General features: G+C 44.3%; 1 protein-coding gene across 2 annotated transcripts in view; it reads left to right on the plus strand.

Annotated features, from left to right (window-relative positions):
* Positions 1-1,593: 1,593 nt before the first annotated feature.
* CHRNA5 (cholinergic receptor nicotinic alpha 5 subunit) overlaps positions 1,594-21,823 on the plus strand; it is a 31,208-nt gene continuing 10,978 nt past the window's right edge. The window contains exons 1-2 of one of the 2 annotated variants that reach the window (XM_038766959.1): positions 1,594-1,661; positions 21,180-21,331. The gene's annotated coding sequence lies outside the window, so the exon portion shown is untranslated. Of the gene's footprint in view, positions 1,662-21,179; positions 21,332-21,823 lie in introns of those variants that run through there. The other variant, XR_005456337.1, reaches the window with a different exon arrangement.

Raw genomic sequence — 21,823 nt, forward strand, 5'->3', positions numbered from 1 at the left:
TATTTATTGAGCGCTTACCGTGCGCACAGCGCTGTACTAAGCGCTTGGGAAGTCCAAGTTGGCGCCCCCTTCCCAGGCCCTGCCCCCGCCCCTCGCAGCCCCGGCCACGCCCCCTCACAGAGCCGCCCCCGCCCCCTCCCAGGCCCGGCCCCGCCCCCTCACAGAGCCGCCCCCGCCCCCTCCCAGGCCCGGCCCCGCCCCTCGCAGCCCCGGCCACGCCCCCTCACAGAGCCGCCCCCGCCCCCTCCCAGGCCCGGCCCCGCCCCTCCCAGAGCCGGCCCCGCCCCCTTCCCAGGCCCTGCCGCAGCCCCTCGCAGACCCGGCCCCGCCCCTCACAGAGCCGGACACGCCCCCTTCCCAGGCCCGGCCCCGCCCCCTCGCAGATCAATCAACCAATCAATCAATCGTATTTATTGAGCGCTTACCGTGCGCAGAGCGCTGTACTAAGCGCTTGGGAAGTCCAAGTTGGCGCCCCCTTCCCAGGCCCTGCCGCAGCCCCTCGCAGACCCGGCCCCGCCCCCTCCCAGAGCCAGCCACGGCCCCTCCCAGAGCCCGGCCCCGCCCCTCCCAGATCCGGTCCCGCCCCCTCCCAGGCCAGGCCTCGGCCCCTCACAGGGCCGGGCGCGCCCCCTCCCGGGCCCGGCCCCGCCCCTCGCAGATCGATCAATCAATCAATCAATCAATCAATCAATCGTATTTATTGAGCGCTTACCGTGTTCAGAGCGCTGTACTAAGCGCTTGGGAAGTCCAAGTTGGCGCCCCCTTCCCAGGCCCTGCCGCAGCCCCTCGCAGAGCCGGCCCCGCCCCCTCCCAGAGCCGGCCCCGCCCCCTTCCCAGGCCCGCCCCCGATCCCTCGCAGACCCGGCCCCGCCCCTCACAGAGCCGGCCCCGCCCCTCGCAGATCAATCAATCAATCAATCAATCAATCGTATTTATTGAGCGCTTACCGTGCGCAGAGCGCTGTACTAAGCGCTTGGGAAGGACAAGTTGGCGCCACCGCAGGCGCGGCCCCAGCCCCTCGCAGCCCCGGCCACCCCCCTCCCAGAGCCGCCCCCGCCCCTCCCAGACCAGGCCCCGCCCCCCTCGCAGCCCCGCCCCGCCCCCTCACAGACCCGGCCCCGCCCCTCGCAGCTCAATCAATCAATCAATCGTATTTATTGAGCGCTTACCGTGCGCAGAGCGCTGTACTAAGCGCTTGGGAAGTCCAAGTTGGCGCCCCCATCCCAGGCCCTGCCCCAGCCCCGCCCCCTCCCAGAGCCGGCCCCGCCCCCTCACCGCCGCGGCCACGCCCCCCGGCAGCCCCGCCCCCTCGCCGCCGCGGCCACGCCCCCCGGCAGAGCCGCCCCCGTCCCCTCACAGCCGCCCGGGCCCCTCAGAGCCCCGGCCGCTCTCCCGGGGAGCAGCCGCGGGGCGGGGCGGGGCGGGGCCGGACGGCGGGTCCGGGCTGCCGAGCCCGCGAGCGGCCGCCTCCGACACCCGGAGCCCGGAGGGAAGCGGCGCGGGGCGGCCGGGCCCGGCGCTCCCCTTCCCTCCCCTCCCCTCCGGCCCCATGGCCGCCCCCCGCCGCCCGCCGCCGCCGCCGCCGCTCCTGCTGCTGCTCCTGCCGCCGCTGCTGGGGCCGCGGGTGGTCGCCGGAGCCGTGCGGAGCGCCGCTCCCCCAGGTGACCCCCCGGACCCTCCCGTCCCGTCCCCTCCCTTCCCCTCCCGCCAACGCCTCGGAAACAAAGGAATAGAGCCCCCCCCCCCCGCTCCCCCCGTCAGCCCGCCGTCAGTGGTGTTCCTCGACCTCGAGTGGTGCCCTCCCCCTGCCCCTCCGCCAAGCTAGCTCTCTTCCTCCCTTCAAGGCCCTGCTGAGAGCTCACCTCCTCCAGGAGGCCTTCCCAGACTGAGCCCCTTCCCTCCTCTCCCCCTCGCCCCCCTCTCCATCCCCCCACCTTACCTCCTTCCCTTCCCCACAGCACCTGTATATATGTATATATGGTTGTACATATTTATTACTCTATTTATTTATTTATTTATTTTACTTGTACATTTCTATCCTACTTATTTTATTTTGTTGGTATGTTTGGCTCTGTTCTCTGTCTCCCCCTTTTAGACTGTGAGCCCACTGTTGGGTAGGGACTGTCTCTATGTGATGCCAATTTGTACTTCCCAAGCGCTTAGTACAGTGCTCTGCACATAGTAAGCGCTCAATAAATACGATTGATTGATTGATTGTACATATTTATTACTCTATTTATTTTACTTGTACATTTCTATCCTATTTATTTTATTTTGTTGATATGTTTGGTTCTGTTCTCTGTCTCCCCCTTTTAGACTGTGAGCCCGCCGTTGGGTAGGGACTGTCTCTATGTGATGCCAATTTGTACTTCCCAAGCGCTTAGTACAGTGCTCTGCACACAGTAAGCGCTCAATAAATACGATTGATTGATTGTACATATTTATTACTCTATTTATTTATTTTACTTGTACATTTCTATCCTATTTATTTTATTTTGTTGGTATCTTTGGTTCTGTTCTCTGTCTCCCCCTTTTAGACTGTGAGCCCGCTGTTGGGTAGGGACTGTCTCTATGTGATGCCAATTTGTACTTCCCAAGCGCTTAGTCCAGTGCTCTGCACATAGTAAGCGCTCAATAAATACGATTGATTGATTGATTGATTGACCGCTTACTAGCCGACAAGCAGCGTGCCTCAATGCAAAGAGCCCGGGCTTGGGAGTCGTCATCAGCATCGATCGTATTTATTGAGAGCTTACTATGTGCAGGGCACTGGACTAAGCGCTTGGGAACTACAAATTGGCAACAGAGGTCATGGGTTCTAATCCCGACCCCGCCGCTTGTCCTCATCGATCGTATTTATTGAGCGCTTACTATGTGCAGAGCGCTGGACTAAGCGCTTGGGAAGTACAGATTGGCAACAGGGGTCATGGGTTCTAATCCCGGCCCCGCCGCTTGTCATCATCGATCGCATTTATTGAGCGCTTACTATGTGCAGAGCGCTGGACTAAGCGCTTGGGAAGTACAGATTGGCAACAGAGGTCGTGGGTTCTAATCCCGACCCCGCCGCTTGTCCTCATCGATCGTATTTATTGAGCGCTTACTATGTGCAGAGCGCTGGACTAAGCGCTTGGGAAGTACAAGTTGGCAACATACAGAGACGGTCCCTACCCAACAGTGGGCTCACAGTTTAAGGTCGGCTGGGTGACCTTGGGCAAGTCGCTTCACCTCTCCGGGCCTCAGCGGCCTCACCTGGAAAATGGGGATGAAGACCGTGAGCCCCACGTGGGACAACCTGATCACCTTGTACCTGTCCCAGCGCTTAGAACAGTGCTTGGCCCGTAGTAAGCGCTTAACAAATACCAACATTATTATTATTATTATTACTAAGCGCTTAGGAGCCCACCGTTGGTTAGGGACCGTCTCTATGTGTTGCCAACTTGTACTTCCCAAGCGCTTAGTGTACAGTGCTCTGCACACAGTAAGCGCTCAATAAATACGATTGATTGATTGATTGAGAGGACCGGGCAGCAGAATTAGGGGATAACGTCCCCTGCCCCTAACGAGCTCGGGGAAGGGGGACGGATTTCATTCTTCTCTGCAAATCCTCCTACTCAACATCTGGGGGGCTGAAATTGGTCCTGTGGCTTTCGCTAGGAAAGAGCTCTTCCCAGCACCTAATTTTTTTTCTTTATTCTCTGTTCATACATTTGGATGTGTTTAAGTAGGTTTGCTTACACCTGAAGACATATATATATATGTGTGTGTGTGTGTATATATGTATGTATACATGTATATATACACATATATATACACACACATATATGTGTGTATATATGTATATATACATGTATATATACATATATATACATAATATATATACATATATACATAATATATACATATATATGTATGTTATGCGTATATATGTATATATGCATTTATATATACATATATATGCATAATATACATGTATATGTATATGTGCATGTGTATATAGACATATATCCATATATGTACATATGTATGTATATGTACATGTGTATATATACATATATATGCATTATATATATATACAGATATACATGATAATATGCACATATAGGGACCACGTCTACATGTTGCCGACTTGTAATCAATCAATCAATCGTCTTTATTGAGCGCTTACTGTGTGCAGAGCACTCCACTAAGCGCTTGGGAAGTACAAGGTGGCAACATATAGAGACAGTCCCTACACAACAGTGGGCTCACAGTCTAGAAGGGGGAGACAGAGAACAAAACCGAACATATTAACAAAATAAAATAAATAGAATAGATATGGACACGTAAAATAATAAATAGAGTAATAAATGTGTACAAACATATATACATATATACAGGTGCTGTGGGGAAGGGAAGGAGGTAAGACGGGGGGATGGAGAGGGGGGCGAGGAAGGACTTGTACTTCCCAAGCGCTTAGTACAGTGCTCTGCACGCAGTAAGCGCTCAATAAATACGATTGAATGAATGAATATATATTCGTTTATATGTGTGCGTGTGTTTACCGTTTAATTCCCAGCCCTCTTTTTCATTTGGGCTAGGGTGGCTTTAGAAGGAGCAGATGTATTTTAAAAGCTGGAACTGAAACCCCTGAAAAGAATGGAGACCGAGTTGGAGGTTTATTAATAGCGGCCGTTGGGAAGGACTTTTTTTTTTTTGCTAATAATTAGTATCGCGCTTTAACTAGTGTGGCATTTAATTGGACTTTGAAACTATTACTTAGAGATGTTCAATGATAGTCTTTAGAATGAAGAGAAACGTAATCCACTTTAGGGTTTAACTATACATCGACGGTGGCTTCTGTATTGTTCGTTTTAGGGGAGGAGGTACTGATGTCTAAGTGCTATAATTTTGTGTTAATTTGTCTTAGACTGGTTTATCCAGTGGATGTAGACTATCCATGCTTTCATTGCTCTTCTCTCATCCTGTTTTTCCTTGTCTTTCTTCCTATTGCCATTTTCTCTCGGTCTTCAGTTTTTTCCCAAAGCTTTGTCTGGATGCGGTGCCACCTCATATAATAGCCATTCATATTTTCTTCCCCTTTCTCGGGCATGAAGATAAAACTTTGTCCTAAGTGTATTTATCATGCATTTGCTCATAGGAACAAGGTAGACTGGCTTGTTGACTAAGCAAGAGACTGTAAATTCTATTCCTGCTCTTCTACTTGCAGAAATCCAGGCAAGTCATTTAACTTTGCCCTTGCCTCATCTTTCTCAGCCATATGAGGACAGAGATATCAATTTATCTTATAGGTGCTGGGGAAAATAATAACCAAAAGGTATTTGCACAATAGTTTACAAATATTAAGTTTTTCAATAACACTGACCACTGTTGTAATTCATTCTCCAAGAAATGCCCTTAGGAAGCAAAAATCTGACAGTGAGGGGAGGCGAAAGCTCAACATTGCTATGATTTCAAGTTTACGTTATCTACTGTGTGAGTGTTTAAAATCAGGGCATTTGTTTCCTTTGTATGAAGATTAAAAACAGAATTTTTAATAATACAAAAAATCTTTGAACTATAGAGGTTGTTTCAAACCAGAGTAAGTTAATTTATGCTTAGTCTTTGGAAGTAAAGAGGTGTGAGGGTCAGTACTTAAGATAAGAACATAAATGGGAGACTATAGCCCTGTGTGGGCTAGATTCGCCTTGGTTCTGGTCCCGGCTTGGACTGAGTTTTGGAATCTTCCTAAAACTGACCACATGTGGTTGGAACTGGAAGGATGCTTAATCTCTATTTCTGAGTGGTTCTGCTAGTCATAATGTAATAATATCTGTGAATTGTGGAAGCAAAACCATCTCGTGTCACCCTGCAATGTGAATCCAGCCCTGATTGGGAGCAAGTGTCGGTACTGGAGGTGTTTGAATGTGGCCCCCAACCCTGGTGGGTTTTGGGGGAGCTCAACTGACCTAGTTGAGGTAAACAAGGCTTCAACAGAAATCCTTCTGTACCCAGTTCTGCTCTAGCCAGCAGATTTGGAGACAAGCTTTACAAATAAATAGCATCTTTTGGATTGTAGTGGATTCTTTGAAAGTGGATTCTTTGAAACTTTGAAGGAAGGAACAATTATCTAGAATCTGTATACAAAAAACAAGTTTTTAGTAAGGCTTTTGGAATTGCCCGGCTTGGACTTCAATATAGTAGTTGTGATTTACCCTACAATTTCAGTTTCTGTTGCGTAAACAGTGCCTGTCATTCCAAAGTATTACCAGAAAGAGCAAACACATTTTACAGAAGCTGATGCATGCAAACCTTGAAATTATAAAGCATAAAATAATGACGTACAGTACAGATTTTATACTCGGCTTTGCAGATTTCTTTTTCATCAGGCAGTCTTTAATATAAAAAACTGAAGTGTACTAAAGAATTGCAGTTTCAATATAAATGGAAACATTTATTTTGAAACTGGGGGCAGGGGGGGTGGGCAGACCCCCTCCTTGTCCCAAGCCCCAGTCTTCAGTTTGAGCCTAGATTCTACTGGAAATCGAGTATCACTGTACTAAGGTATGATTAGTGCTTTGGTTATTACTATCAAGTGCTGCCGAGCCGTTTCCGATTCATAGCGACTCTGTGGATGTATTTTCTGCCATAATCCGTAACCTTTGTAACGGTTCTTCCGTTATCATTGTTATGGTCTCTAGCCATCTAGCTGACGGTCTGCCTCTTCCACATCTTCCCTGGACCTTTCCTAGAATTCGTGTCTTCTCCGGAGAATTGGTCCTCCTGATTATGTTTCCAATATATGCTAATCTAAGTCGAGTCATTGGCCGTCCAAAGACCACTTTGGTTTAATTTGCTCCAGAATCCATTTGTTTGTTTTTCGGGCAGTCCGTGGTATTCGCAAAAGCCTTCTCCAACACCGCATTTCAAAAGAATCGATGCTTTTTTTTTAATCCTGTTTTCTCACCGTCCAGCTTTCGAATCCATACATTGTCACTGGAAATACCATAGAATTGACAATTTGTATTTTTGTGGCAATTGTTACGTCAACATGTTTCGTGACTTTTTTCCAGGCTCTTCATGGCAAGTCTTCCTAACATTAATGTGATGCCAATTTGTACTTCCCAAGCGCTTAGTACAGTGCTCTGCACATAGTAAGCGCTCAATAAATACGATTGATTGATTGATTGATTGATTAATCTTTGATGTATTTCTTGACTACTAGTTCCTTTACTATTGACAGGCCATCCTAGGAGAGAAAAATTATCAACAATTTCAATCTTCTCTCCATCCACTACAAATGTCTTCAAGCTTCCAGCTGTCATGATCTTTGTTTTCTTGACCTTCAAATGTAGGCCCATCTTTTTACTCTGTTCCTTAACTTTTAATAATAAGCCCTTCGAATTTTCTTCACTTTCTGCTAGTAGGGTAGTAAGTGCTATGGTAGAAGATTGGAAATCCACTACGTTGGGACCACACAATGTGTGTGGTAAGGACTTTTGCTGAATTTAGAGATGTGGCTATTTATTGCTTTAAGGGGGCTACTGACTTGAAGACTAGTCAGAGCTGTTTTTGAGGTGGGTGACCAATTGGGTGACCACTGGCTGCCTTCCTGAACCCCGGACAAGGAGATGCATGTTATGACGCAGAAGTGTGCAGCATAGGTAATTGAAATCTGAGCCATTTTGTGGAACTTGAATGATCTTAGAGTGCTTCTCCAAGAGGATCCCTGAACTTCCTACTTGCTTCTGAGCCTTTAAGGTCTCCTTCCGGGTCAGAATGAAATCCAGCACAGCTCCCAAACCGTGAAACCCCGTGGCAGGAGCAGTGGCAGAAGGAGGCTCGATTCCAAAAATGGAAAAAAAAAAAAAAGGGCACAAAACATCCGGTACTATAGCAGAACCGGACAAGGGAAGCTATTGCCCAGTATCCCGCTGACTATGTAAAGATTCCCCCGTGTGACATTCCCTGAATAGCTCGTATCCAGGTGAGCGGGGAATCAAGGGCTGCCAGATGGATCTCAGAAGGGAAGAAAGGACCTGGCCATTTGGGAGAAGCAATGAGAGTCTCACCTGCTGAGCGCAAGGCTGGGAGCTGTGGATTTTGGATGTTTGAGGATTTTTGACATTCAGCGTTATAAAATACAAACCTTTTAGACTGTAACCTAATCAAATTCTGAACTCGGATTTACGGAAATGAGAATCACTATCCTATTATGCTCATGAGTTATAATAGACAAAATAGTTGAAACTTCATTTTTATGTGTTCTTTAACTCAGTTCATAATAGTAACAATGTAAGAAGCCACTGGACTAATTTTGGAGAATTGTATATATGAAAATCCATTTTTTACCATTGTCTTTTCCCAAGTAGCAGAGCTTTTTCTACCTGAAAAGGGTCCCTGTTTTGTGTAGGAAAAAAGACATGTCCATGTGTGGCATTGAGGCTAAGCGAATGTAGAGCAGGAGTGTGGGGTGTTCCAAACAGCTGCTTGGTAGGACAGTTATTTCCTAAGTGTTTTGCTCCCTGGCTACTATCTTGACATTTATTGAGCACTTTCTGAAGTTTCAGCGTAGAAAAATCCATCAGTCATAATTATTGAGCGCTTACTGTGCAGGCACCATAGTAAATGCTTGGGAAGGTAGAAAATATTTGTTAATGCTGCCCAGAGTATTGTTTTGGCCTTCAATGATATTACTCTTACTTTCAATACATTTGCAGCCACAAGGGTATTTACTATTTGATTGGTGATAGTTTAATGTAAGACACAATTTAAATGTGAAATCATTTTGACTGCCTTGCTGATGTGAAAAGCAAAATATCTCTTGAATTTTGGTTTGACAGAAGATTTCAGTATTATTCAGTGTTGTTAATTCTCAGTAAATTGAAGTGAGGTAGAAGACTGTAGTAGGAAATCAGTGCTTAGTCCTGGGGTTAGGTGTAAGATAATCAGACAGGATACAGTCTTTGACATACTCAAGGCTAACAGTCTAAGAGGGTGGGAGAACAGATATTTTATCCCCATTTTACAGCTGAGGGCACTGAGACATAAAGAAGTTTAACTTGCTCAAGGTCACACAGAAGGCAAGTGTGGGAGCTGGGCGTAGAAACCCAAATCTCCAAATTCCCTGTCATTCATTTATTCATTCAATCATATTTATTAAGCACTTACTGTGTGCAGAGTACCAAGCACTTGGAAAAGTACAACAATAAACTGTGGTAATCCCTGCCCACAACGAGCTCAGTCTAGAGGGGGGGAGTCAGACATCAATACAAATAAACAGACGTGAATAGAAATAAAATTCCTGTGCTCTTTGTATGAGGCTACACTGCATTCCCCTACTTCCCAGATAAGTAAATTGAGTTTAAAACTGAGAGATGCTAAAGAGTCTGTCTAGTTGACCCTTCCTCCTTTCCCAGTTCCTCCCCCATAATTGGCTGCACTTTAGATGATTTTAACCAGATAATAACAATAATAATAATAATGGCATTTATTAAGCACTTACTATGTGCAAAGCACAGTTCTAAGCGCTGAAAAGTGCTGGGGTAGATACAGGGTAAACAGGTTGTCCCACGTGGGGCCTTAATCCCCATTTTACAGATGAGGGAACTGAGGCACAGAGAAGTCAAGTGACTTGTCCAGAGTCACACAGCTGGTCAGTGGTGGAGCCGGAATTAGAAACCATGACCTCTGCCTCCCAAGCCCGGGCTCTTTCCACTATGCCACGCTGCTTCAGTTGTGTTGACATCCTGTGTCTAACAGCTTTCTTTTTGGGTGGGGTCCTAAGGAGGGAGTTGTGTCTCTCCTCTAAAACTTCTGGGCCTCACCCCCTTATCTTTGTGGTAGAACTAGTCTAGCTTGGACAGTCACAGTTCTTTAAAAACAGGTTGAAGACCCAACTTTCTGGGATGGTTTAGGTGCAGTCTAAGGCCTCCTCCAAGCCTTTACTTCTGCTTCTCCCGCTCCTTTCAGCATCACTCTTTCACTTGGATTTGCCCCCTTTATTAATCTCAGCCCCGCAGCGCTTACATACGTATCTGCTATTTATTTATGTCAATGTCTGTCTCCCCATCTAAACCGTAAGCTCACTGTGGGCAGGGAACAAATCTACCAACTCTGTTATATTGTACTCTCTCAAGTGCTTAATACAGCGTTCTGTACAGAGTAAGTGCTCAGTCAATACATTCGATTGCAGTGGGAGATGAATTAGATGACCTTTGGGGATTACACATAAGACCCTTAGTTGTGTGGTTTTTGTACATCCTCACGTGAGCCCACTGTTGGGTAGGGACCGTCTCTATATGTTGCCAACTTGTACTTCCCAAGCGCTTAGTACAGTGCTCTGCACACAGTAAGTGCTCAGTAAATACGATTTATTGACTTTAATGAGCTCTCAGAATTGCCTCAAGAGTGGGGCAGTGCTTGAGGAGGCCATTACTGAGCCACATCTCACTGCAAGTAATGTTGGCCAGATGTTAATGGGCAGGCTGTGCTACTTTAGTGCCTTGTGGGGATGTAGGGGGGGAGGAATTGGCAAGCCAGTGGAGATTTGGGGGGAAGAGTTTCCAGAAGAGGAAACCATGGAAACCATAGCAACCACTGCCATGGTTTCCTCTTGGAGCCGACATCCTTACTGGTTTCCTCTGACAAAGGCATCCCTTCCCTGGGGGCTGAAACAGAAGAGCCAGGGACAATTTAACAGCTTGCTTTCCCCCCACCCTACCACCTTCCTCTAGTCCTACTCGTGTTCTTCAGACATATTGAAGATTTTTAGTTGTAACACTCTTTGCACTAATAATAATAATAATGATGGTATTTTTTTGAGTGCTTACTATGTGCAAAGCACTGTTCTAAGCGCTGGGGGGAAACAAGCGCTGGGGGGGCTCTTCTAGACTGTGAGCCCGCTGTTGGGTTGGGACCGTCTCTATATGTTGCCAACTTGTACTTCCCAAGCGCTTAGTACAGTGCTCTGCACACAGTAAGCGCTCAATAAATACGATTGAATGAATGAATACAAGGTGATCGGGTTGTCCCATGTGGGGCTCACAGTCTTAATCCCCATTTTACAAATGAGGTAACTGAGGCACAGAGAAGCAGAGTGACTTGCCCAAAGCCACACAGCTGACAAGTGGTGGAGCTGGGATTCGAACCCATATATGGTTGTACATATTTATTACTCTATTTATTTATTTATTTTACTTGTACATATCTATCCTATTTATTTTATTTTGTTAGTATGTTTGGTTTTGTTCTCTGTCTCCCCCTTTTAGACTGTGAGCCCACTGTTGGGTAGGGACTGTCTCTATATGTTGCCAATTTGTACTTCCCAAGCGCTTAGTACAGTGCTCTGCACATAGTAAGCGCTCAGTAAATACGATTGATGATGACCCTCCCCACCATGGGGCGGAGAGGTCAGGAGAGGGGGTATAGTGTGGGGAAGTTGGGGCTGTGTGTGGCATGGGGTGGAGAGGGAGTGGAGCAGGGACGGGAAGGGGATTTTGAATACCTTGGAAGAAAGATGCTATGTTAGTTCTAGACATCGGTTAGAATTATTTTGCATACACCTTTTCTCAGTACTTAGTACAGTGCTGGCACTTAAGTGCTTAACAAATACCATAATTACTATTATTCTTAGCTTTTTGACACCCTTCATCCACAAGGGGGTATTCGTTTAATTGGTAGGTGATAAACGAAAGGCTTTATGGAAAAAATAGGGTTAGCAGAGAGAATTTGAAGGTTAAAAAGCAAATAAAGGATGGGAAAATTTCTCACAGATATACATGACACCTTCAAAGAATTAAGCAACTTAAAAATTTGAACAGTGAAAGCATTTACTTGACTGAAGGGTACACTGTTTAATTTTAGTGTAAAACTGTCCCTCCTGGTCCTCACGGAAGCTATTGATCGGAACTAATTTTAACCCAGCTTAAGGTTATAAACGGCTGTGTGTTCTAGGAGGTTGACAGGGAAAGATGTTAAATTAAGTTTGCTAAAGACTATTTCAGATGCGGAGAAACTTTTTGTTCTAAAATGCCAGAACAAAAATCAATATTAAGCGTAATAAAAATTTTCAAATCTGAGAACTACTGCATTTTATTTGAAGCTCATCGTAGCTTTTAATAAATGTACTTTTGGTCACATTGGAATTAAGCTTATAAATGAAGTGTCTATATTTTATCCTACTTATTAAATGCTCACTCTACCATGCTATTGTTTTATTTAAAACCTCACAGTGTTGATTTTTGAGTAAGTAGAATATTAATATGCCTAAGACATATAGGATTTGAAACATACTTGTAAAATGTTTTTACATTTGCATCTCTGATTTAGTGAAAATATCATCCACTGTTTTTCAAGATAATTCATTTTCCTGAAACTATTTCTCAATTACTGGTACGATGTGAGTTAATAAAGGCTCTTATTTTTAATAAAATTAATATTAAAGTTCATTAGTTAATATTAAAATAATTTTCTGCATCCAGATGAATGAGACATATTTATTTGAATGTACAGTACATCGTGGTGGATTTTTAAGGGTTTATATTTTTAGTAACCTGAGAATTAAACTCATGCGTTCGTTCTCTATTTTCTCTGAAAGGTCTATACAGTCAAATTTTTGCTAAATACCCCCCATAATATTAGTGCAATATTTTGAACGGAGAACCAATTGAAGTCTTTTAAGCTGTTTCTTTACTACTTATGTAACTTGTTTCCCTTACCCTTTGTGTTGAATATTTTACCTTTCAATTTTTTTTAAGAATGCAGTAGTCATCCTGATGTCCTTTTATATTTACAGCTTCTGTTTGAAGGTCATTTGTTTTTCTCTGTTTTGCAAGTTTTAGGTGGCTCACTAGAAAGTTATTTAAATTGGGTTTGGATCTCCCAGATTTATTTTGAAATGGGCAGTGAGTTACACTCTGTAGGACTGCCTCAAGTCACTGACAATCCGTCAATTAATGGTACTTACTGAGCTGTTACTATGGACAGAACAAGGTACTAAGCTATTGGGAGAGTGCAATGCAAAAGAGCTTTCAGTCCACAAGGAGCGTATAGGCTAGAGGCGGGGGAAGACATTTATAGAAATAATTTATAGATATATACGTAAATTCTGAGGGTGCCCAAAGGGTAAAGATCCAAGAGCAGAGATGATGCAGAGATGATGGGTGGAGTTGGGGGAAATAGGGCTTAACTGGGGAAGACCTCTTGGAAGACATATGACCTTAATAAGGCTTTGAAAGTAGAGAGAGTAGTGGTCCGGCATACATGGAGCGGGAGGGTCTGCCAGGCCAGAGGGAGGATTTGGGGAAAGGGTTGGGTGAGGAATAGGCGAAATTGGGGCACGGTGAGCAAAACAGAGTTAGGAGACCAAAGTGTGTTCCTGGGTTGTGGTAGGAGATCAGTGAGGTAAGGTAAGAGGGAGAAAGCGGATGGGATACTTCCAAGCCAATGGTAAGGAGTTACTGTTTGAGGCGGAGGTGGATGGGCAACCACTGGAGGTTCTTGAGGAGTGGGGAGATGCGGACCGAATGGTTTTTAAGAAAAATGATCCGGTCTGCAGAATAAAGTATAGACTGGAGTGGAGAGCTGCAGGAGGCAGGGAGGTCAGCAAGGCGGCTGATGCAGTAATCAAGGCAGGAGAGGATAAGTGCTTGGTTCAGCGAAGGAGCCGTTTGGACGGAGAGGGAAGGGTGGATTTTAGCAATGTCGTGAAGGTAGAATCAATCAATCAATCAATCGTATTTATTGAGCGCTTACTATGTGCAGAGCACTGTACTAAGCGCTTGGGAAGTACAAATTGGCAACACGTAGAGACAGTCCCTACCCAACAGTGGGCTCACAGTCTAAAAGGGGGAGACAGAGAACAGAACCAAACACACCAACAAAATAAAATAAATAGGATAGAAATGTACAAGTAAAATAAATAAATAAATAGAGTAAAAAATATGTACAACCATATATATACATATATACAGGTGCCGTGGGGAAGGGAAGGAGGTAAGATGGGGGGATGGAGAGGGGGACGAGGGGAAGAGGAGGGAAGGGGCTCAGTCTGGGAAGGCCTCCTGGAGGAGGTGAGCTCTCAGTAGGGCCTTGAAGGGAGGAAGAGAGCTAGCTTGGCGGAGGGGCAGAGGGAGGGCATTCCAGGCCCGGGGGATGACGTGGGCCGGGGGTCGACGGCGGGACAGGCGAGAACGAGGTACAGTGAGGAGATTAGCGGTGGAGGAGCGGAGGGTGCGGGCTGGGCAGTAGAAGGAGAGAAGGGAGGTGAGGTAGGAGGGGGCGAGGTGATGGAGAGCCTTGAAGCCCAGGGTAAGGAGTTTCTGCCTGATGCGCAGATTGATTGGTAGCCACTGGAGATTTTTGAGGAGGGGAGTAATATGCCCAGAGCGTTTCTGGACAAAGATAATCCGGGCAGCAGCATGAAGTATGGATTGAAGTGGAGAGAGACACGAGGATGGGAGACAGAGAGAAGGCTGGTGCAGTAGTCCAGACGGGACAGGATGAGAGCTTGAATGAGCAGGGTAGCAGTTTGGATGGAGAGGAAAGGGCGGATCTTGGCAATGTTGCGGAGCTGAGACCGGCAGGTTTTGGTCACGGCTTGGATGTGAGGGGTGAATGAGAGAGCGGAGTCGAGGATGACACCAAGGTTGCGGGCTTGTGAGACGGGAAGGATGGTAGTGCCGTCAACCAACGGGATTTGGTGACAGATTGAATATGTGGATTGTATGAGAGAGATGGGTCAAGGACACCACCAAGCTTTTCGGCTTGTCAGAGAGGGAGCATTGTGGTGTTTTCTGCAGTGATGGGAGAGGCAAGGAGAGGACAGGGTTTGGGTGGGGAGATAAGGAATTCTGTTTTGGACTTGACACATTACTATTTTTTAGTATGACATCCTTGCCTTACACTAATTCAGGCACTTGAACTCACAAGTCCTTCAAAATATGATAAAATCAATCTCATTTTAAAAGGCAAATGACTTTATTTTGTCATGTCTTTACTCTAGAAAATGGTGAGGGTCCAGTGATATAAGCACATTATTGATTTCTTTAGCATCCTTTTGTTTAAGCCAGGTAAAAGAACTTGAGGGAGATAGGGTGACAGAGAAGCAGTGTGGCTTAGTGGAAGGAGCCCAGGCTTGGGAGTCAGAGGTTCTGGGTTCTAATCCCAGCTCTGCCACTTGTCAGCTGTGTGACTTTGGGCAAGTCACTTAATTTCTCTGTGCCTCAATTCCCTCATCTGTAAAATGGGGATTAAGACTATGAGCCCTACCTGGGACAACCTGAAAACCTTGTGTCTCCCCCAGTGCTTAGAACAATGCTTGGCACATAGTAAGCGCTTAACATATACCATTATTATTACTGAATATTTAGGAAAAAAAATTATAACCCTTTGGTTTTGATAGTATTTGAGGCTGTCTTTGCTTATTTGCCTATTTTGCCGAACCACAGCATCCTTTTTTGAGGAAAGCCAGGTTTGGAAAAGTTATCTGACAACCCACGGGTGATCATCAAAGTTCCTGATTAGAGAGAGACAGTGTGAATATTCCTGGAGCGTTCCCATGAGCAGTCGTTCAAAAATGCCTCAGACTTTTCAGGCATAGCATGGCAAATTGTAGAAGACTTGGGTGCTAAAATAGAGTTCAGTAGAGTTCAGTAGGATGCACTACTTGGTTTAGACTGGAGTAGATGTCTGCATCTAAGAATGACCAATGAATCATATAAAATGTAAGAAACCTCTAAGTCAGGTGTGCTTAGGTAATACCAGCCTCAGGTGTTTCCAAACTGGGGTCACTTAATCAGACACGCTAGAGATGCAGCTGCTACAGAGCCCAAAATGCCAAGAGTCATTGAGGAAGAAGGGGTAAGGTTAGGGTTATTGGGATGGAAGAGGAAAAGAACAGGGGCTAAGGTGACTTTTAGACTGTAGGCTGAAAGCACATCCTCTAGACTGTAAGCTTGTTGTTGGCAGGGAAACAATAATAATAATGGTATCTGTTAAGAGCTTACTGTGTGTCAAGCACTGTTCTAAGCGCTGGGGTAGATACAAGGTCATCAAGTTGGAAACCGTCCCAGTCCCACATAGGGCTCACAGTCTTAATCCCCATTTTACATTCATTCAATCATATTTGTTGAGCGCTTTCTGTGTGCAAAGCACTGTATTAAGCGCTTACAGATGAAGTCACTGAGGCCCAGAGAAGTGAAGAGATTTGCCCATCCATGGTCACGCAGCAGAAAAGTGGCAGAGCCAGAATTAGAACCCATGCCCTTCTGACTCCCATTAGGCCTGCTACTTCTCCAAGTGTCTATCATCATCGTCATCAATTGTATTTATTGAGCGCTTACTGTGTGCAGAGCACTGTACTAAGCACTTGGGAAGTACAAGTTGTCTACCAACTCTGTTGTGTTGTATTCATTCATTCATTGTCATATTTACTGAGCATTTACTGTGTGCAGAGCACTGTACTAAGCACTTGGGAGAGTAGAATACAACAATGAACAGACACATTCCCTACCCATAATGAGCTTACAGTCTAGAGGATTGTGGTATTTAAGTGCTTACAGTGTGCCAGGCACTGTACTAAGCGCTGGGGTGGATACAAGCAAATCAGGTTTAACAAGGTCCCGGTCCTAGTCTCAGTCTTCAGATTACAGACGAGGTAACTGAGGCCCAAAGAAGTGAAAGGACTTGCCCAAGGTCGCACAGCAGACAAGTAGCGGAGCTGGGATTAGAACCCATGACCTTCTGATTCCCAGGCCCGTACTCTAGCCACTATGCCATGCCGCTTCTCTCCCAAGCACTTAGTACAGTGCTCTGCACAGAGTAAGGACTCAGTAAATACCATTGATTGATTCTAGGCATCTGATAGCACACCCAACAGCATCTTTTTTTGAAGTTTACCTCAGGTATGTTTTGAAGTCGGACTGCACTATAGTTTAAAATCAAGCTTAAACGATTTTTCAGCCCCCGGAAGAGAACTTTTCATTTTGAGGTCTCTTTCTTCCGTCTGATTTTCAGAGATGTCATCCATCCTTTACTTTATCAGTATATGGTGAACTGTGTTTCAGAATTTCATTGTTACTTATTCTGCCTTGTCATTTGATGATAGAGAGAACCCGAAGATGACCATGTTGATAAAATCAAGCCTGGAGACAGATTCTAATATACGGTGGTAATTTCTCCATGTGGGTAGGGAATGTCTCCGCTCCTCCACCACTAATCTCCTCACTGTACCTCGCTCTCGCCTGTCCCGCCATCGACCCCCGGCCCACGTCATCCCCCGGGCCTGGAATGCCCTCCCTCTGCCCATCCGCCAAGCTAGCTCTCTTCCTCCCTTCAAGGCCCTGCTGAGAGCTCACCTCCTCCAGGAGGCCTTCCCAGACTGAGCCCCTTCTTTCCTCTCCCCCTCGTCCCCCTCTCCATCCCCCCGTCTTACCTCCTTCCCTTCCCCACAGCACCTGTATATATGTATATATGGTTGTACATATTTATTACTCTATTTATCTATTTATTTATTTATTTTACTTGTACATTTCTATCCTACTTATTTTATTTTGTTGGTATGTTTGGTTCTGTTCTCTGTCTCCCCCTTTTAGACTGTGAGCCCACTGTTGGGTAGGGACTGTCTCTATGTGATGCCAATTTGTACTTCCCAAGCGCTTAGTACAGTGCTCTGCACATAGTAAGCGCTCAATAAATACGATTGATTGATTGATTGATTGATTGAATGTGTCTATCAGCTCTACTGTATTTTTTTCTCTCCCTCACACCTAATACAGTGCTTGGCACCCAGTAAGCACTCAACAAATACTATTGTTGGATATGTTGTTGGTATGTACATATCGTTATATTCTGCCATTTCCACTCTTTGTACTTTATTTTACTGCCTGCCTTCACATCTTGGACAAGCCACTTAACTTGTTGCCAACTTGTACTTCCCAAGCGCTTAGTACAGTGCTCTACACACAGTAAGCGTTCAATAAATACGATTGAATGAATAAATGAACTTCTCTGTGCCTCAGTTACCTCATCTGTAAAATGGGGATTAAGGCTGTGAGCCCCACGCGGGACAACCTGATCACCTTGTATGCCCCCCAGCGCTTAGAACAGTGCTTCACACATAATAAGCACTTAACAAATACCAACATTATTATTATTATTATCTAAACTGTAAGCTCCTTGTGGGAAGAGGTTGTGTCTACCAACTCTAATGTATTGTACTCTGTGCTTAGCACACAGTAAGCACTTAACAAAAGCCACAATTATTATTATTGAAAGAGGAAAAATAACTGATAGTATGGGAAGAAAGGGAGGAGAATGGCAAGTGAGATGGAGAGGGGAAAAGTAAAAGAGGAACCTGGGAGATTGAGGAGATGCGAGAAACAATTTTTGCAAGATTTTCAAACCTTAGTGATTTTTTTTTAAGAATATGTAGAGGGGCCCATATTATTGAAAAACGATGAGAAAAAATGATTCACAGTAAGCACTCAATAATACCACTAAATGGTTAATTACTTAAGTAGGCCTTATTCGTATTCATCTTTCCTATTCCATTCACCAAATAAATGGAAGTTATGTTCAGTAACCATAGTGACCAAGAGGGGATCAAGAGGATTTTAATTACCTCAGTATAAAATAAATTAGAGAAAATAAGGGAAGTTGAAGATTAGGAGAAATGGGTTTTAGCAGGTTCATCAAACACTTAAGCTTGTGTAAAGAGCAGAGCTTCAGTTAGTGGGATTTAGGAAATTGTGGAAATCTCTTGTCCTGAGTTCAAATCTTCTCACTGCAGTTTACTTGAAGGCCTTTCCTTTGATTTTCAAGATTTCCTCAGATAGGACTTGGACTCCTTTTTACTTTTATTTTGTATCTTCTATTAATAATGATGGCATTTGTTAAGTGCTTACTATGTGCAAAGCACCGTTCTAAGCGCTGGGGGGGGGGGATACAAGGTAATTAGGTTGTCTCACGTGGGGCTCACAGTCTTAACCCCCATTTTCCAGATGAGGGAACTGAGGCCCAGAGAAGTTAAGTGACTTGCCCAAGGTCACACAGCAGACGTGGCGGAGTCGGGATTTAAACCCGTGACCTCTGACTCCCAAGCCCATGCTCTTTCCACTGAGCTATGCTGCGATTGTTAATGTTTGATAATTTAATGTTTTTAATCACTGTCCAATTGTATCTTGGAGGCTCTATTCTGAGCCTCACTGAATCACCAGCCATAAGAAGAGGAAAGTAATACGATGCAGAATAGGAGCAAAATGCATTCTTATCCTTATGCATTCTTATCTTAGGAAATGTCTTGGATCCCTCCAGACTCTGGTGGGCAGATCAAAAAATTGCAGTATATTTAACTTGTGACCTTGGCATCCTTGCATTATGCATAAAAATAATAATAATAATAATAATAATAATGTTGGTATTTGTTAAGCGCTCACTATGTGCAAAGCACTGTTCTAAGCGCTGGGATAGATACAAGATAATCAGGTTGTCCCACGTGGGGCTCACAGTCTTTATCCCCATTTTCCAGATGTGGGAACTGAGGCCCAGAGAAGTTAAGTGACTTACCCACAGTCACACAGCTGACAAGTGGCGGAGCCGGGATTTGAACCCACGACCTCTGACTCCAAAGCTTGGGCTCTTTTCACTGAGCCACGCTGCTGTTGTGAACCTTCCCATGCATATATAGTGAGCTAAAAATATATTTAGGAAGGGAAAAATTTCAAGATTCAACTCCTAAGTTCTGTTATCTCAACATCATTCAGCTGTGTTAATTTTTTTTTTTAAATTTAACAGAGTGCCTGTAACTTTTTAATTTTCAATGCTATTGATGAACTAGGCAGTGAATTAAAATTCCTCTTCATTAACACTTTTCCCTCTATCTTAAAATCAAATGCAATATGCAGATTTGATTTTCGACAAAATATTCTTTTAAAAATTGTGGGAGCTTCAGAGATGTTTAAGAAATCTAGTTTTTAGATGAAATTTTAAGGGTTATGCATCTTTTTTTAGTAATGCTTAAGGAAGTAGGAAAAAATATAAAATTATAGAATCAGCTTTAAACTGGAAAAAGAATTGCAGTGTCAGGTGTGTCTGCCAACTTTCCCTAGCACTGTATGTCTAGGCAGGGACTGTGTCTACCGATTGTGTTATACTGTCCCGAGCGCTGAGTACAGTGCTAAGCGCTTAGTACAGTGCTCTGCACATAGTAAGCACTCAATAAATACGATTGATGATGATGATGATGATGCTCTGCACACAGTAAGTGCTTAATAAATTGCATTGATTAATTTATGCCTGACATTTCTTGGAAATTTCACTCAATATTATTATTTTTTATAATACTTGTTAAGCGCTTACTATGTGCCAACTACGGTACGAAGCACTGGAGTAGATACAAAGTCCCTATCTCACATGGGGCTCACATTCTGAGGAAGAACATCTACACTCCATTTTTCATATGAGGAAACTGAGGCACAAAGAAGTTAAATGACTTATCTAAGGTCACATAGCAGGCAAGTGGTGGAGCTGGGATTAAAACCCCGGTTCTTGGTCTCTCTGAACTCTTTCCCCTAGGTCATGCTGCTTTCCGAGGCCTGGTGTACCATGCCCATCCCCCTTTATAATAATTATGGTATTTGTTAAGCGTTTACTATGTGCCAAGCACAGTTCTAAGCGCCGGGGTAGACACAAGGTAATCAGGTACAAGGTAATTTTCCTCTCCTTGCCACTCCTGTTCCTCTGCCACCTTGGTGGTGCTTGCTTACCATAACCTTTAAAGCATTCAATTACCTTGCCCCCTCCTAGCTTACCTCATTCAATTCCTACTACCAGCCTGCCATTTGATCATATCAAATTTTAAACCTCTGAACATTTTTCAATTTTTTTTTAAAGTCACAATCTGGTAGAATTGAACTAATTTAGGAAAATATTTTTGCCGTACTGTGCCCTCCCAAACAGATAATCTAATTCAAGTTGTACTAAAACACTATAAGTGAAATTATAATTTAATCCTCATTTATAACATACATTCTTCTGTCAATTGAAACGTTTTTTAAATAGCAGCAATAATCTAAAATGGTATAATTTTAGCATTTTTTTATGCAGTGCTTTGATAAATTAATGCTATACACTTCTTGAATATAGGTCATGCAGAATGAGATCAAAATGCTAGGTACTAATTTCTTTACGTTTGTTTAATGCAGGAATATCGGAGCCGTCCTTTATTGCGAAAAGTGAAGATAATTTATTTAAAGACTTATTTCAAGACTACCAAAGATGGGTTCGTCCTGTGGAGCATCTGAATGACAAAATAAAAATAAAGTTTGGCCTTGCAATCTCCCAATTAGTGGATGTGGTATGTGGTGTATATTTTTATATGTACATATGCTCAAGCATATAAATGTAGTAGTAATAGTATTTATTAAGTGCTTACTTTGTGCAGATCACTGTAGTAAGTGCTGGGAGAGGATGCCCAGGTGGTCTCTGGCCTGCTTGGAGGGATTCACAGTATTAAAACTTTGGAATGAGAAAGTGTAAGGGAAAAATCAAGGCTATCAAAACAGAGAGAATCAGAGAATATTAGGTGTGTCAGGGGCCCGAAGAGATAATCAAGTCCACCCTCCAAACTTCAAGCAGGAGTGACATCTAAGCCATTTCAGAAAGACGAGCATCTTTAAGAGTGGAGGTATTTTCACAGCTTCTCTCAATAACCCATTTACTTCTAGAATTCCTGTGATTATCTGCAGATAATGGGAGACAAGAATACTAGAGAGGAAATGTAGTTTCAAGCGCTTAGTACAGTGCTGTGCACACAATAAGCGCTCAATAAATACGATTGAATGAATTT

This window comes from Tachyglossus aculeatus, chromosome 26 (assembly GCF_015852505.1).
Source record: "Tachyglossus aculeatus isolate mTacAcu1 chromosome 26, mTacAcu1.pri, whole genome shotgun sequence".
NCBI classification, from domain to species: Eukaryota; Metazoa; Chordata; class Mammalia; order Monotremata; family Tachyglossidae; genus Tachyglossus; species Tachyglossus aculeatus.